We start from the raw sequence: 12,500 nt of genomic DNA, 5'->3' as shown, positions 1-12,500 counted from the left end.
GGTACTGCATCTTACTCTTATTATGCAATCATCCCAAAAACTTGTGGATTAGTAATGTTGTTTCTCTTGTCATTTCTACGGCTTTTGCGAACGTCGACACAGGACTGTGATAGCTGCGTTTCTCTTTTTTTATGGCTTGGCTCCTCTTTATCTCAGCTGACTTGTAGCTTCATATCTGATCAGTCTGTCTCTTTTGTAGCTTGATTGTTGACTTTTATCCATCCTCCTTGCTCGGTTATTATCCTCGAAGGTTCTGTGTCTGGTATTCCTTTTTCTGTTCTTGAATAGCTGTTTGTGATACATTCTGATTGTGTGTGAAAACTTGTATGTTGTTATACATTTCTGATTGTTTTTGAAAACACGTATGTAAATATACTGTGCAGTTTATTAAATGACTTTATTAGGATGTACAAGTATATTATTCTTAGTACATTTCACGTCCCATTTATAGACAGCACTATTCACTATATGTTACATAGATTTACCGTCAAATTTATCAAAGATTGTAAGGCATGACCTTTCTTCGTTGTTCACCAATCTCTCTTCAGTTTTTGTCTGCATTCTTATTTTCACAAAGTCCAGTTTTGTTTTTCTCTCATGTCAACGTTGTTTTTTAATGATCAAATTACCGTGCTTTTTTTGTGTTCGTTTTTTTTTTGCCTTTCTTTTCTTTCATAATACATATAAAAGTCATATGAAGCATTATGTGTCGCTTATATATATATATATATATATATATATATATATATATATATATATATATATATATATATATATATATATATATATATATATATATATATATATATATATATATATATATATATATATATATATATATATATATATATATATATTATATATATATCATATATATATATATATATATATATAATATATATATATATATATATATATATATATATATATATATATATATATATATATATATATATATATGGAGATTTTGGTATTCATCATGAATTAGGGCAATTTTCTTTTGCCCTCAAGTCTGCTTGGAGGAGTTCAGCTTTTTTATTGCGAAAGGATTGAATTTTAATTCACAAGTATAGCTATTTTTTTTATTCGCTTATGCAGCGATGTTATTTCAGGATTATGCTATACCGTCACATCAAGCGAGTTTGGAATAATGAATGAGTGTTCAGCGTCACCCATCTAGGTTACGCTTATTTTGCAATGTCGGGCATTAGAAGAAACAGGAGGATGGAGCTCTCATGTATATTTTTGTGCCAGGTGACCAGACACCAGGCAAAACGAGGTTATGATAACCATACACGAGTAAAGAATCTGGTAGGAAGTCTCTTACGCTGCCATCTTTTAACTCATACTTCAAGGAAGAGATTCCTTTGTCAAAACTCTTCACCCTCATGGCCGCATCGCACAGCTTCTACAAAAGCCTCATCAGGAGTACGTCGTGTCCATTTGCATGCTGCAACAAACGCCTCTGTCTTGCATGCACGCACTTCTGCACTATATTTTGGATACTGAAGGAGTTTCGTTCTAACACTTCTAACTTCTAATCCATGACTTTCTAGGTTTCTGTATCGTCTTTCCTGCTGACTTGGCCACATAATGCACTATTTTACCCACTCATCTTTCAAGCACGACAGAATTGGCTATGAAATCTTAATGCACAAGAATGCATTTTTCCCATCTTTGCTAAACCTCTGTTTCTTGCTTTTCATCCCGACTTGCTCCACGTATAACTAGTTCCAAGAAAACTCTATTGGGCCGGAGAAACTTCGCCGCATTTTTTTACTTGTTTTCATTCATTAGAAACAGCAACCACACATCACCTCCATATAGAGTTTAAGCTGATGGGAATGGTAATTAACTGTGAAACTTTATAATGTTCTGTGTATATATCAATCTGAGTGTTATTATTTGCTAGTATGAGCTATACTTCTCACACCTTTCACCACCAGTTCATAAAATGATAATTTACTGTGAAACTTTATAGTGTACTATGTGCATATGCGTCATTATTTACTTATTTGAGATATATTACTCACACCTTTTACCACAAATTCGTAAAATCACCTGGAGAAAATTCACTCTCATTGGAAATCCTGTCTAGGAAAAATCGAGCATCCTACAGATAAGGTGCCTATCCCACTCTCATTAGTGCCCTTGTAACGACGTTTTGAGGAGGCAAGGTGTCACCATTCTCCAATTATAATTAGCTTATTGACACCTTTCTGCGTCTCAGCTGCCACTCGGGTTGGGTAGATGGAAAGTCTTACGCGTTTAATGGCTTTTGTTTCGTTGTTAAGCTGAGAAGGTCCGTTCGGGATTGTGGCGCAGTGTGACAGTTCACGGGACGTACCGAAGTGGTCTGTGATGGGAGAGGAAGCGAGAGATGATTTTTCTTCCATAAATTATACTTTCTATGAGTTTCTGGATTGGAGGAGAATTTGTCTTCTGGAGTTTGCAAACAAGCAAGCAAGGAGAGTTACCGTTTTTACCATTTTGAACAATGTTGCTCCTGCTAGAACACAGTAAATAGTACAGGAAGACATGATGATAACTTACTTTTCGAACAGCAAGTCAGTAAGTATGTTTTTTTTTTTTTTTTATGGTGCTTTTGCGTTGCATGGAACCAGTGGTTATCTAGCACCGGGACCAACGGCTTTACGTGACTTCTGAACCACGTCGAGGGTGAACTTCTATCACCAGAAATACACATCTCTAACACCTCAATGGAATGCCCGAGGATCGAACCCGCGACTACCGAGGGGGGACGCCAACATCATGCCAACCACGCCACTGAGGCGTAAATATGATATTGGCCAATAGCACAAAACATAACAAGAAAATATTAAGAAAATTATGAGTTTGTGAAGTAAATATCATCACAAATTCAAGTAATGCCGCATAATAGAATAACAAAGAAATGCACATTACGTGTATGTACAATGTCCTCCCCGACCCCCACCCCCTAAAAACATAACCAAGCGAATAATCAGTGAGATCAAGTACCAAAGGGAAGCAATGAATGTAAGACTTATATGAACCTTAATTAGCAACCTGCGACACACTATTGCCACCCAAACAGAACCTAGGATTTGACAAGGTGTGATCCGACCTCCAGCTTATTCAAGGTCCGTGCTGAAACCTACGGTCGAATAGCCCGTTGTTTCACCAATGAAAATTAAATTAAATACGCTATATTTTATTATAATTGATTATTCTGTAATGTTTAACATGCATGACATCAACTTTTTACATTTTCATTCTAATAAATAAATCATAAATATCCTATCCTAAAATTCCTGTATCTTTAACTCAACGCGAAACACCGTTTTTAGACATTTTTAGGTTCTCCCCTAGGGCTTTCCTAACCCCCAACAAGCACAACAACAGCAACAAGAACAAAGTAGTTTATAGGTTTACTCCCCGATTAAGCGAAAAGAGAGGTGTGCTGCCTAGCCCACTCACAAGATCTATCGACAACATCAAAATATGGACACTGCGCATGACACGCGTAAATTGCGATATGTCTACTTAACTTTGTCTATTAAATATTCTTTACAGGATTTTCAATATGAGAAAATACGCCAAATCCCACTCACTTCAACGTGGGTGAAATAGTCAAAGTATGTAATGAGAAAATATGGATGGGGATACTCTTTAAACTGTGTAGAAATTCAGCGATGATATTCCAAGAAGGTGAACCGACCACGAATATCTACACGATGGAATGCACAAAAAAAGCTTATTAAGTAGATACTCCGAAAATTGTAAAGATTTCATAAACGAATAAGGTGGGGTGGGGTGGGGTATGTGTGGGAGGAGGGGGGGGGGGGTTGTTGTTGATTAGGTTTAATACCTTAGTTACCTAATATTCCGTTAAAAAAAAAAAAAGAATTAAATAACAATCCGTCACAGGAGGATGCTAATCTTTAAGGTTTCCCTGATCACCTGTATACATTTTATAAATAGCCGTTAACACACCACTGCACTATGGAATATATATATATAAATATAATTTCTCTTATATTACTACTTATCGTGAATAGAAATGATTCACATATTAAGCCGCTCACAAACATCCATTTTTCTTTTTGTTCTTCATGTACAAAAGGATTAAAGAGAGAGAGAGAAAAAGGTGAATGTTAGCGCAACAGTTATTTCAGTATACGTGAAATAGGATATTGTCATTATCATATATTTTTTGCAGATTTCGTTCGTAATATTACCGTCCATCATTGAGACCGTGTTTATCATATTATATATATAGTATATATATAATATATATATATATATATGTATATATATATATATATTTATTATATATATATATGTGTATATATATATATATATATATATATATATATTATATATATATAGAGAGAGACGAGAGATGAGAGAGAGAGAGAGAGAGAGACGAGAGAGAGAGAGGAGAGAGATGAGATGACTTTGTAACTAATCTCAAAAGAAGTTTTGTTTTGCCTCAAAAGTATTTTTCATGTGGGACACATCACAATGGCGGTCGATGATGACCCTGCAAGCACAATTTACCTAACAATTATTTGATTTAACCTAAATATTATATAATTTACAGTTTCATTCTCTCTCTCTCCTCTCTCTCTCTCTCTCTCTCTCTCTCTCTATGTGCAATTGTCCAGCATTTCCCATTCCTCTTTAGCAATTACCACCATCGCGAATATGCGTCTTCCCTCCGCAGAAGGTCATGTCCTGCAAGGCAGCTTTCCATTTTTTCGTTTGTTGTCCCCCCTCCCCCATTCACAATGTCCCCGCTGGCCAGTTAAGAGACTTACTTCCCAACTTTAGTGGCGTTACGCCCCACGTCCCAAAATAGTCGTGAGGGCTTTGGAGGACCCTCCTTAAGCGGGTGTCATTTGACACCCAACTAGGACCAGCTGAACTCCTTTTATGACACTCTTGTCAGTGCTCAGGATCCATGGCCTGTCTTCTGTCGTTCTCGGAAGTGGGGGCGGGGGGGTGGAGGGGGGAGGACCGCTGTTATGACAGTTACTGAGGCGTTCTGGGACGGAATTATCATACCTGCATATGGTGTTATCTGCAATATAGGGTTTTTCTTTTAATAATAAGTGTATACATTTTCTGTAATAATAAAACCCGAGTGGGTCTGATCTTGTTTGTCCCACCACGGGTGACAGTAAGAGTGCCATGGCGCAACCACCTACCCCTGCAAACTGGTTTGTCCGCCCAGGGTGGGGGCGGGCTAGTTAAGGGAACGGGAGGGTATGGGAGATATCACCTTCCCCCTGCAAACCTGTTTACCAGCCCCGGGTGGGGCGGGCTAGGTAAGGGAATGGGTGAGTATGGGAGATATCACCGTCCCCCTGCAAACCTGTTTACCAGCCCCGGATGGGTTGGGATAGGTAGGGGGACGGGAGGTTATGGGAGATATCACCTTCCCCCTGCAAACCTGTTTACCAGCCCCGGGTGGGTTGGGATAGGTAGGGGGACGGGAGGGTATGAGAGATGTCACCTTCCCCCTGCAAACCTGTTTTACCAGCCCCGGGTGGGTTGGGATATAGGGGAACGGGAGAGTATTGGCGATGTCACCCTCCCCCTGCAAACCTGTTTGCCCACCCCGGTATGGGATCGGGGTGTTAGGAGAGGCAACAGTGCAGAATTCCAGCACGTGTAGCACACGCCAACGAGTTCGTTAAAATAATGTTTTATATTTCAGACGTAAAACATGGAAACCAAGACGATTCTGTAGTGTTTTTGTATAAGAAGTATATTGAAAAAGTGAAAAAAAGGAGAATCAACAAAAAAGAGACGGTCACAGCCATATCCATCATTTATTTCTTGGGTGAAGGACGAAACCCCGTTGTTGATAACTAGAAAATTAAGTTATTCATATGCTACACACATGGACAGCCAGCAACGCATAAAATACCCATGACCACACTGCCATATTCACAGCTATCTCTGACGCAATCTCTAGCTTTCAGATTATGTCGGCCTGTTTTGTTCCAGTACTTATTCTATTCCTTTCAAGCACTTTTACACAGCTGCCAGAAAGTAGTGGATGGTAAAAGTACAAGAGCATATAATTAAATTTGCTGAAAAGTTACTAATTTTTGGATCAAGGCCCAAAAATTATTTCATACCTATCAGCTAAACAGTTTTATATACATATATGTAATAATGAACGATGCTGAACCTCTTTGATCAATCACAAAAAATACACACACACACATATATGTATATATATATATATATATATATATATATATATATTAATATATATATATATGTGTGTGTGTGTGTGTGTGTGTGTGTATTTTTTGTACATATGTAAACATTGTGTATTTATGTATGTTATATATATATATATATATATATATATATATAATATATATATATATATATATATATCCATGCAATAAGCCTTCACAAAATGTCCTTTAATAACAAATTCGCTCTACCATCCGGAATTAATTATATATATAGATATATATAATTATATATTATATATCTATATATATCCATGCAATAAGCTACAAATGTCCTTTAATAACAAATTCGCTCTACCTCGGAATTAATATATATATATATATATATATATATATATATATATATATATATATATATATATATATATATATATATATGAGGTTGTAGTCCACAGGGGAAATGAAAAGCTGAAATTCTTTTTAGCTCAACAGTTTCGGCCTCCATTGGCCCTTATCGAGACCTGTTTATTAACTAACGCACAAAGTTTACAGTACATTCAAAGTAAAATGTAAGAAACCGAAAAATAAAAATAAGCAGTTAGATAAACAATGGTCATTGAAGTACAGTAAAGTCAGTTACTGTAACAAACTATTTCAAATGATTTGCAACCAGTTTGAAGGTTTCAAAACAAAAATATCTGTTAAAACAATTCATCTAACAATTAAAATATGATCTTAGCGAAAGGACAACATTGCTTAGTCTACATTAATTGAAACAATCCTCTTTAAATTATTTATAACCATTAAAGGTTTCACATCATAGAACAACGTTTCAAACACGTTTACAGTGAAAAGAAGTCTTTGTTTAGTTTGTACTATCCTTTAACTATATGTAAGAAAAACGGATCTGTTTTAAATACCCCTGAATGATTAATAAAATTGCTGCAATCTCTTATGGCAATGCATGCAGCACTTTCAAGTAGACATCTCTCAACATAATTATTCCGTTTCAGCAGCACTCGGGAACATTTCCACAAAATGGCGTCATTTCATGATCGATTATGGACATTAATGGCATTGCTAATATCATTACCCCTGATACTATATTTGTGCTGACTTCTTCGCACCTCAAGTTCCTTATTCGACTGTTACAGTAACTGACTTTCCTGTACTTCAATGACCAATGTTTATCTAACTGCTTATCTTTATTCTTCTGTTTCTTATTATTTTACTTTGAATGTACTGTAAGCTTTGTGCGCTGGTTAATAAACAGCTCTTGATAAGGGCCAATGGAGGCCGAAACTGTTGAGCTAAAAGGAATTTCATCTTTTCTTTTCCCCTGTGGAATACAACCTCATATATTTATCTTCGTGAAAAAGGAAGACTAAAAACCTCATGTAAATATGTATGTATACATATATATATATATATATATATATATATATATATATATATATATATATATATATATATATATATGTGTGTGTGTGTGTGAATGTGTGTGTGTGTGTGTGTGTGTCTGTGTGCGAGATAAATACGCCCCCGTACATCTTTTCTTTTAACCTATTCAAGAGAAACCTATCGTGCCTCACACGTCAATCAAACTGTTCTTGAAACAAAGATAAGTAATAGCCACGGAATAAATGGACCAGGTTCAGATCTGTCCTCTTCAAAATTCGTACGATGCAACTGATCATTATCGTTGCGTTATTTTTTATTTATTTTTTTTTTTTTTGCTCAGAATGAGGTAGACTTGTCAATATTCAAATCACCGCCCAGCTAAAACATGCTTCGCTATGAACACAGTGATTTTTATATTCTTCCTTTTTATCCATATTTTTTAAAAAGAAAGTTTGTTCGTCCCAGCAACAGGAGTTTAGATCTGTGCAAGAGTTATGAATTTAAAATGACGGCAATTTACTACTCGCTCAGTTCTGCAGGGGAACATATTATAATTACAAGCGCTAATTCACTCGGAGCATGAACTTACAATAGCATCCTCCTCGATTACTTTGCAGATGCATAAAACATTTATGTTTATCAAACAAATCAGCCGATTAACTAAGAGATATTCTCCTAGTAAGTGAGTGTACGGCCGTCAGTGCACCTAACGTGGCACACTGTAGGCACTACTAAAGCGTGCCTGGAATGTCCTTGCAGCCCCTAGGTGCACCCACTTTTTAGCCTTTTACTTTACCTCCACTCCCACTGCCTTCTTCAGGTTTTCACCCAACTCCACCTTTAGATCCCTGTAGTACTTCATCTCCTTTAACTTCTGGATCTCTTTGTCTTCCTGTCCAACCGCTCTAACTCCCTCTTTTCAAACATAGCCTTAGCGCCGAATGGCCGAAAGTGCACCAGTGCTCTGCTTGAAAGCCTGACTTTTATTAAAACATTGAATCAAAACAACGAAATACAACGGATACGAAAATTCGCTGATTTCATACATGGCATCAGTTACACTTAGAAAAAAAAAAAAAGAATAAAAGTCAAGAAAGGCGTCAGTAATATCATGAAATAAATACAAAATTCAATAAAAAGAATTCCAAGTTACTGTTATAACGTCACTTGCCAGCATTATATCAATCTATCAATCAACTTGGCAGGGAAAATAGAGTAAATGTTTCACTTATTCAGCACCGTTAACTTTAAAACGTAAGTATGTAACATTTATTTATTGGTTGCCGACAGCAAATAAATTTTAATACATTTTCCCAATGGCTATTGATTGCAAGAAATGAGAGTAGTCACCCAGTTGTTATTGCTGTTAAATTTAGCCTAAAAGCTTTGTTAAAGGTGACGTAACCAGAATGAAAACTAACAAGAAAATTAACAATGAAAATTGCCCAGAATGAAAACTAACAAGACGTGACACTAATTGGCAAAGTTCTTTTCTTTTTTTTAAAGTCCATAATTAAAGCAATATGTAACCGAATTTAAGAATAAGAAAAAAGAAGAACTGACGTATAAAAAACTGATAACCTTGCGTGTAGGAGGTTATTAAAAGTTGAAGTAAATTCTAAGAGACCGGAAAAAAATCAAAGACTCCCAAAATACAAGCAAACAGATTTAAGGTCAGGAAAATCCCCAGTTTTTGGAAAAGGGTTTGTTTATAATTATTCATCAGTTTCAAAAGGAAAACAAGAGGGTTCTTGGAAGAGAAGATAACGAGAAAAAGTTAGTTGCATGAACATTATTATTCCTGGGACAGAAAAAGTTAGTTTGTATGTATATTACTGTTATTATTTCAGTAGATGCAACGCCACACTGCAGCAGTAACTGATCATGATACAGAGCTAGTGATTTTGTATCGCCCGGTGGGAGACGCGAACCCGCAACATCTGATTGCCATTCACGTCGCTAACCACTATACCAGCGGACCAGTTAGGTCCAAATAAAGGAGGAAGCAGGTTGTATCTGAACACAATGGTTAGAGGATATATATTAGGGAAACGTAAATTAGTTTCTTTATTTGCATTATGTAAATTTCGAACAAGGGTGATCTAAATTTATATAATGCAAATAAAGAAACTAATTTACGCTTTCCTAATAATATAGAAGATGTATATTTGATTTTTATTTGGTTGAATCGAAAAGTAAGATTGATCGAAGTTCACGTTGGAGAGGATGGGATGATAAAAGCTTTAAAGGTAAATAATTATGATAAGAAAGAAGTGAGGAGCACATGTAAACGGATGAAAAAAGGGCTAGGCTACACACACACACACACACACATATATACATATATATATATATATATATATATATATTATATATATATATATATATATATATATATATTAATATATATAATATATATATATATATATATATAAGGCTCCCATTTCTCTCAGGTAACGTTTGTAGTTACTGACATTTCTCTAAAATGTAGGTTTTAGTCACAGGACTCTCATTTTCGTTTTGGTGTCTTTTAAAGTTCAGTTGCTATGCATTTCAAAAAGGTTGAACACGATAAGCTGAACCTAGTCCAAAAATTTTAAAAACTCAATTGATTCTATAGTTTGCAATAAAACTATCAGGTAAAACTAAAGCCTTACAGATGAATAAATATTTTCTCAAAATGGAAAACAATGATAAATCACCTTTTGACCGATAAAAAGTGGTTTTTATCCATATCCGCAACTGCATATATAAATTAAAGGATTATCACTCTCTATAGATTGATTGAATATAGAATTGAGGCCAAAGGCCAAGCACTGGGACCTATAAGGTCATTCAGCGCTGAAACGGAAATTAACAGTAAAAGGTTTCAAAGGTGTAACAGGAGGAAACCTCCCCCCCTCACCCACCCAAAGTTGCACAATGAATCAATTGTTAAGAGAGAGTAGAAAGTAAGATGGAAGAAAGAGAATATGAAAGGAGGTACAGTAAAAGGAGCGAAAGGGGTTGCAGCTAGGGGCAGAAATCACGCTGCAAAGAACCTTAAATAATACCTACACTGAAGGCACTAACCCCCTCCGGAAATTACTCGCTATTGACCAAGGGTTTTCAAGAGGGTACGCGCTCCCATTGGGTTTCAAATGAATGTACATGCCGACCTTTCGATGTGCTTTAGCAAAAACTGCTCCTCGGCCAATAAAATGGTTAATGAAAAAGTTTCAGCCATTTCACTAACTCCCTTTGCAACTGATAACCTTGAAAATTTACTGCATAGCCAGAGGTAAATAATCATAAAAAAAAATTCTTTATTTTTCTATGGAATTTATTGTTTACATTATTATTGGTTATGTCTGGAGATTTATGTACTTACTTCCCCTCTGTACAGTACTTGCAAATGTAAACAATGCAATGTTTTTCTGAGTTGGTTTTGTTTTCTACTTTATACAAAGTGAAGGGGGTACATTACTGACATTACAAATGCCCGAAAGGGTAAAGGGGGTGGGAGGTTGACAACTCCTGCTATAGACATTTCTTTTTAATATGTTGATTCGACTAGCCTGTGGACAGTTATTTTACATGGTAGGAGGATACACATTTGTTGGGGTTTGTTTTCTACTTTACACAAAATGAAGGGGGTACATTACTGACATACAAATGCCCGAAAGGGTACGGGGGACAGGGGGTGGGGGGGGTTAGGGGGGGGGGGTTTGAAAACTCCTGCTATAGACCTTTCCTTTTAATATGTTGCTTCGACTAGCCTGTGGACAGCTATTTTACATCGTAGGAGCATACACATCTGTTGTCATTTAAAGCTGAATCCTTATTTTAAAAAAAATAAATAAATAAATAAAAGGTCAAAATGCCAAGTTAAATTTAGCGATCATAAGAACTGTAAAAATTTTGCCATAAAAATAACATTTAAGAAGAACAAAGTAATAGAGAATACTGCAATTTCTCTTTTACCCGGAAAACCTTTGCAATTCGCCTTTCCCATGATGTATTGTTTATTGATATTTTGCAATCCATTGTGTAGAAAAGGATATTACCTGTGTTTTGCACGCCGCTGATACGCAATAAGTATATACACTTTTAAAGTCAGTTTCATTTACTCGGTCGTTAATTCTTTTCATTTATACCATGGAGAAGAACAAATGATATATTTTACCATTTCCTCAATTTTACATATCCTACATTAGTAATATTCTCGAAGTTAGGAACTTGAATAAGTAATGCACTTAATGTACTTTATATATTGCATATACGATGCAACTGAAAAATTATTAAAGGGTAGCAGTATATATATATATATATATATATATATATATATATATATATCATACATATATATATATATATATAATATACTAGCTGACCAAATCAGCGATGCCTGGGAAAACTCTGAATGACAACCAATAAACTCTCTCTTTCTCTCCTCCCAAACGCCCTCTACTCTCTCTCTCTCTCTCTCTCTCTCTCTCTCTCTCTCTCTCTCTCTCTCTCTCTCTCTCTTTCCTGTTAAGAAAGTTGCTTCAGTTTCACTGCCAGCATTTTTGACATTTTGCATTTCACCATTTCTCACCCCCAATCTTATTGGGGCTGAACTTGGACTTAAAGGGTATCGGGAGTGTCTCTGTTCATCCCAGCGACCTCAAGAACTATGGATTAAACACTAATATCCGTCATTTGTGACGTTTTATTTTTCACCCTTTCCCAGATGATAAGTTATATGTAAACCAAATTTGGTTGAAATTACTCAATGAGCGTCAAAGTTTATGTGGCACACACACACATACAACCATTTGTATACATATACATATATGTATTAATATATATATATATATATACATACATACATACATACATACATACATATATAAAATAATATATAATAAATAAATAAAT

At 35.6% G+C, this 12,500-nt stretch overlaps 1 protein-coding gene across 2 annotated transcripts in view; it reads right to left on the bottom strand.

Annotated features, from left to right (window-relative positions):
• LOC135212639 (lachesin-like) overlaps positions 1–12,500 on the bottom strand; it is a 695,659-nt gene that overhangs the window by 274,231 nt on the left and 408,928 nt on the right. The window lies entirely within an intron of this gene.

The sequence above is a fragment of the Macrobrachium nipponense genome, chromosome 41 (genome assembly GCF_015104395.2).
Source record: "Macrobrachium nipponense isolate FS-2020 chromosome 41, ASM1510439v2, whole genome shotgun sequence".
NCBI lineage: Eukaryota > Metazoa > Arthropoda > Malacostraca > Decapoda > Palaemonidae > Macrobrachium > Macrobrachium nipponense.
The sequence above is the reverse complement of the archived record's forward strand: the minus strand, read 5'-3'. Positions and strand labels throughout refer to the sequence as shown.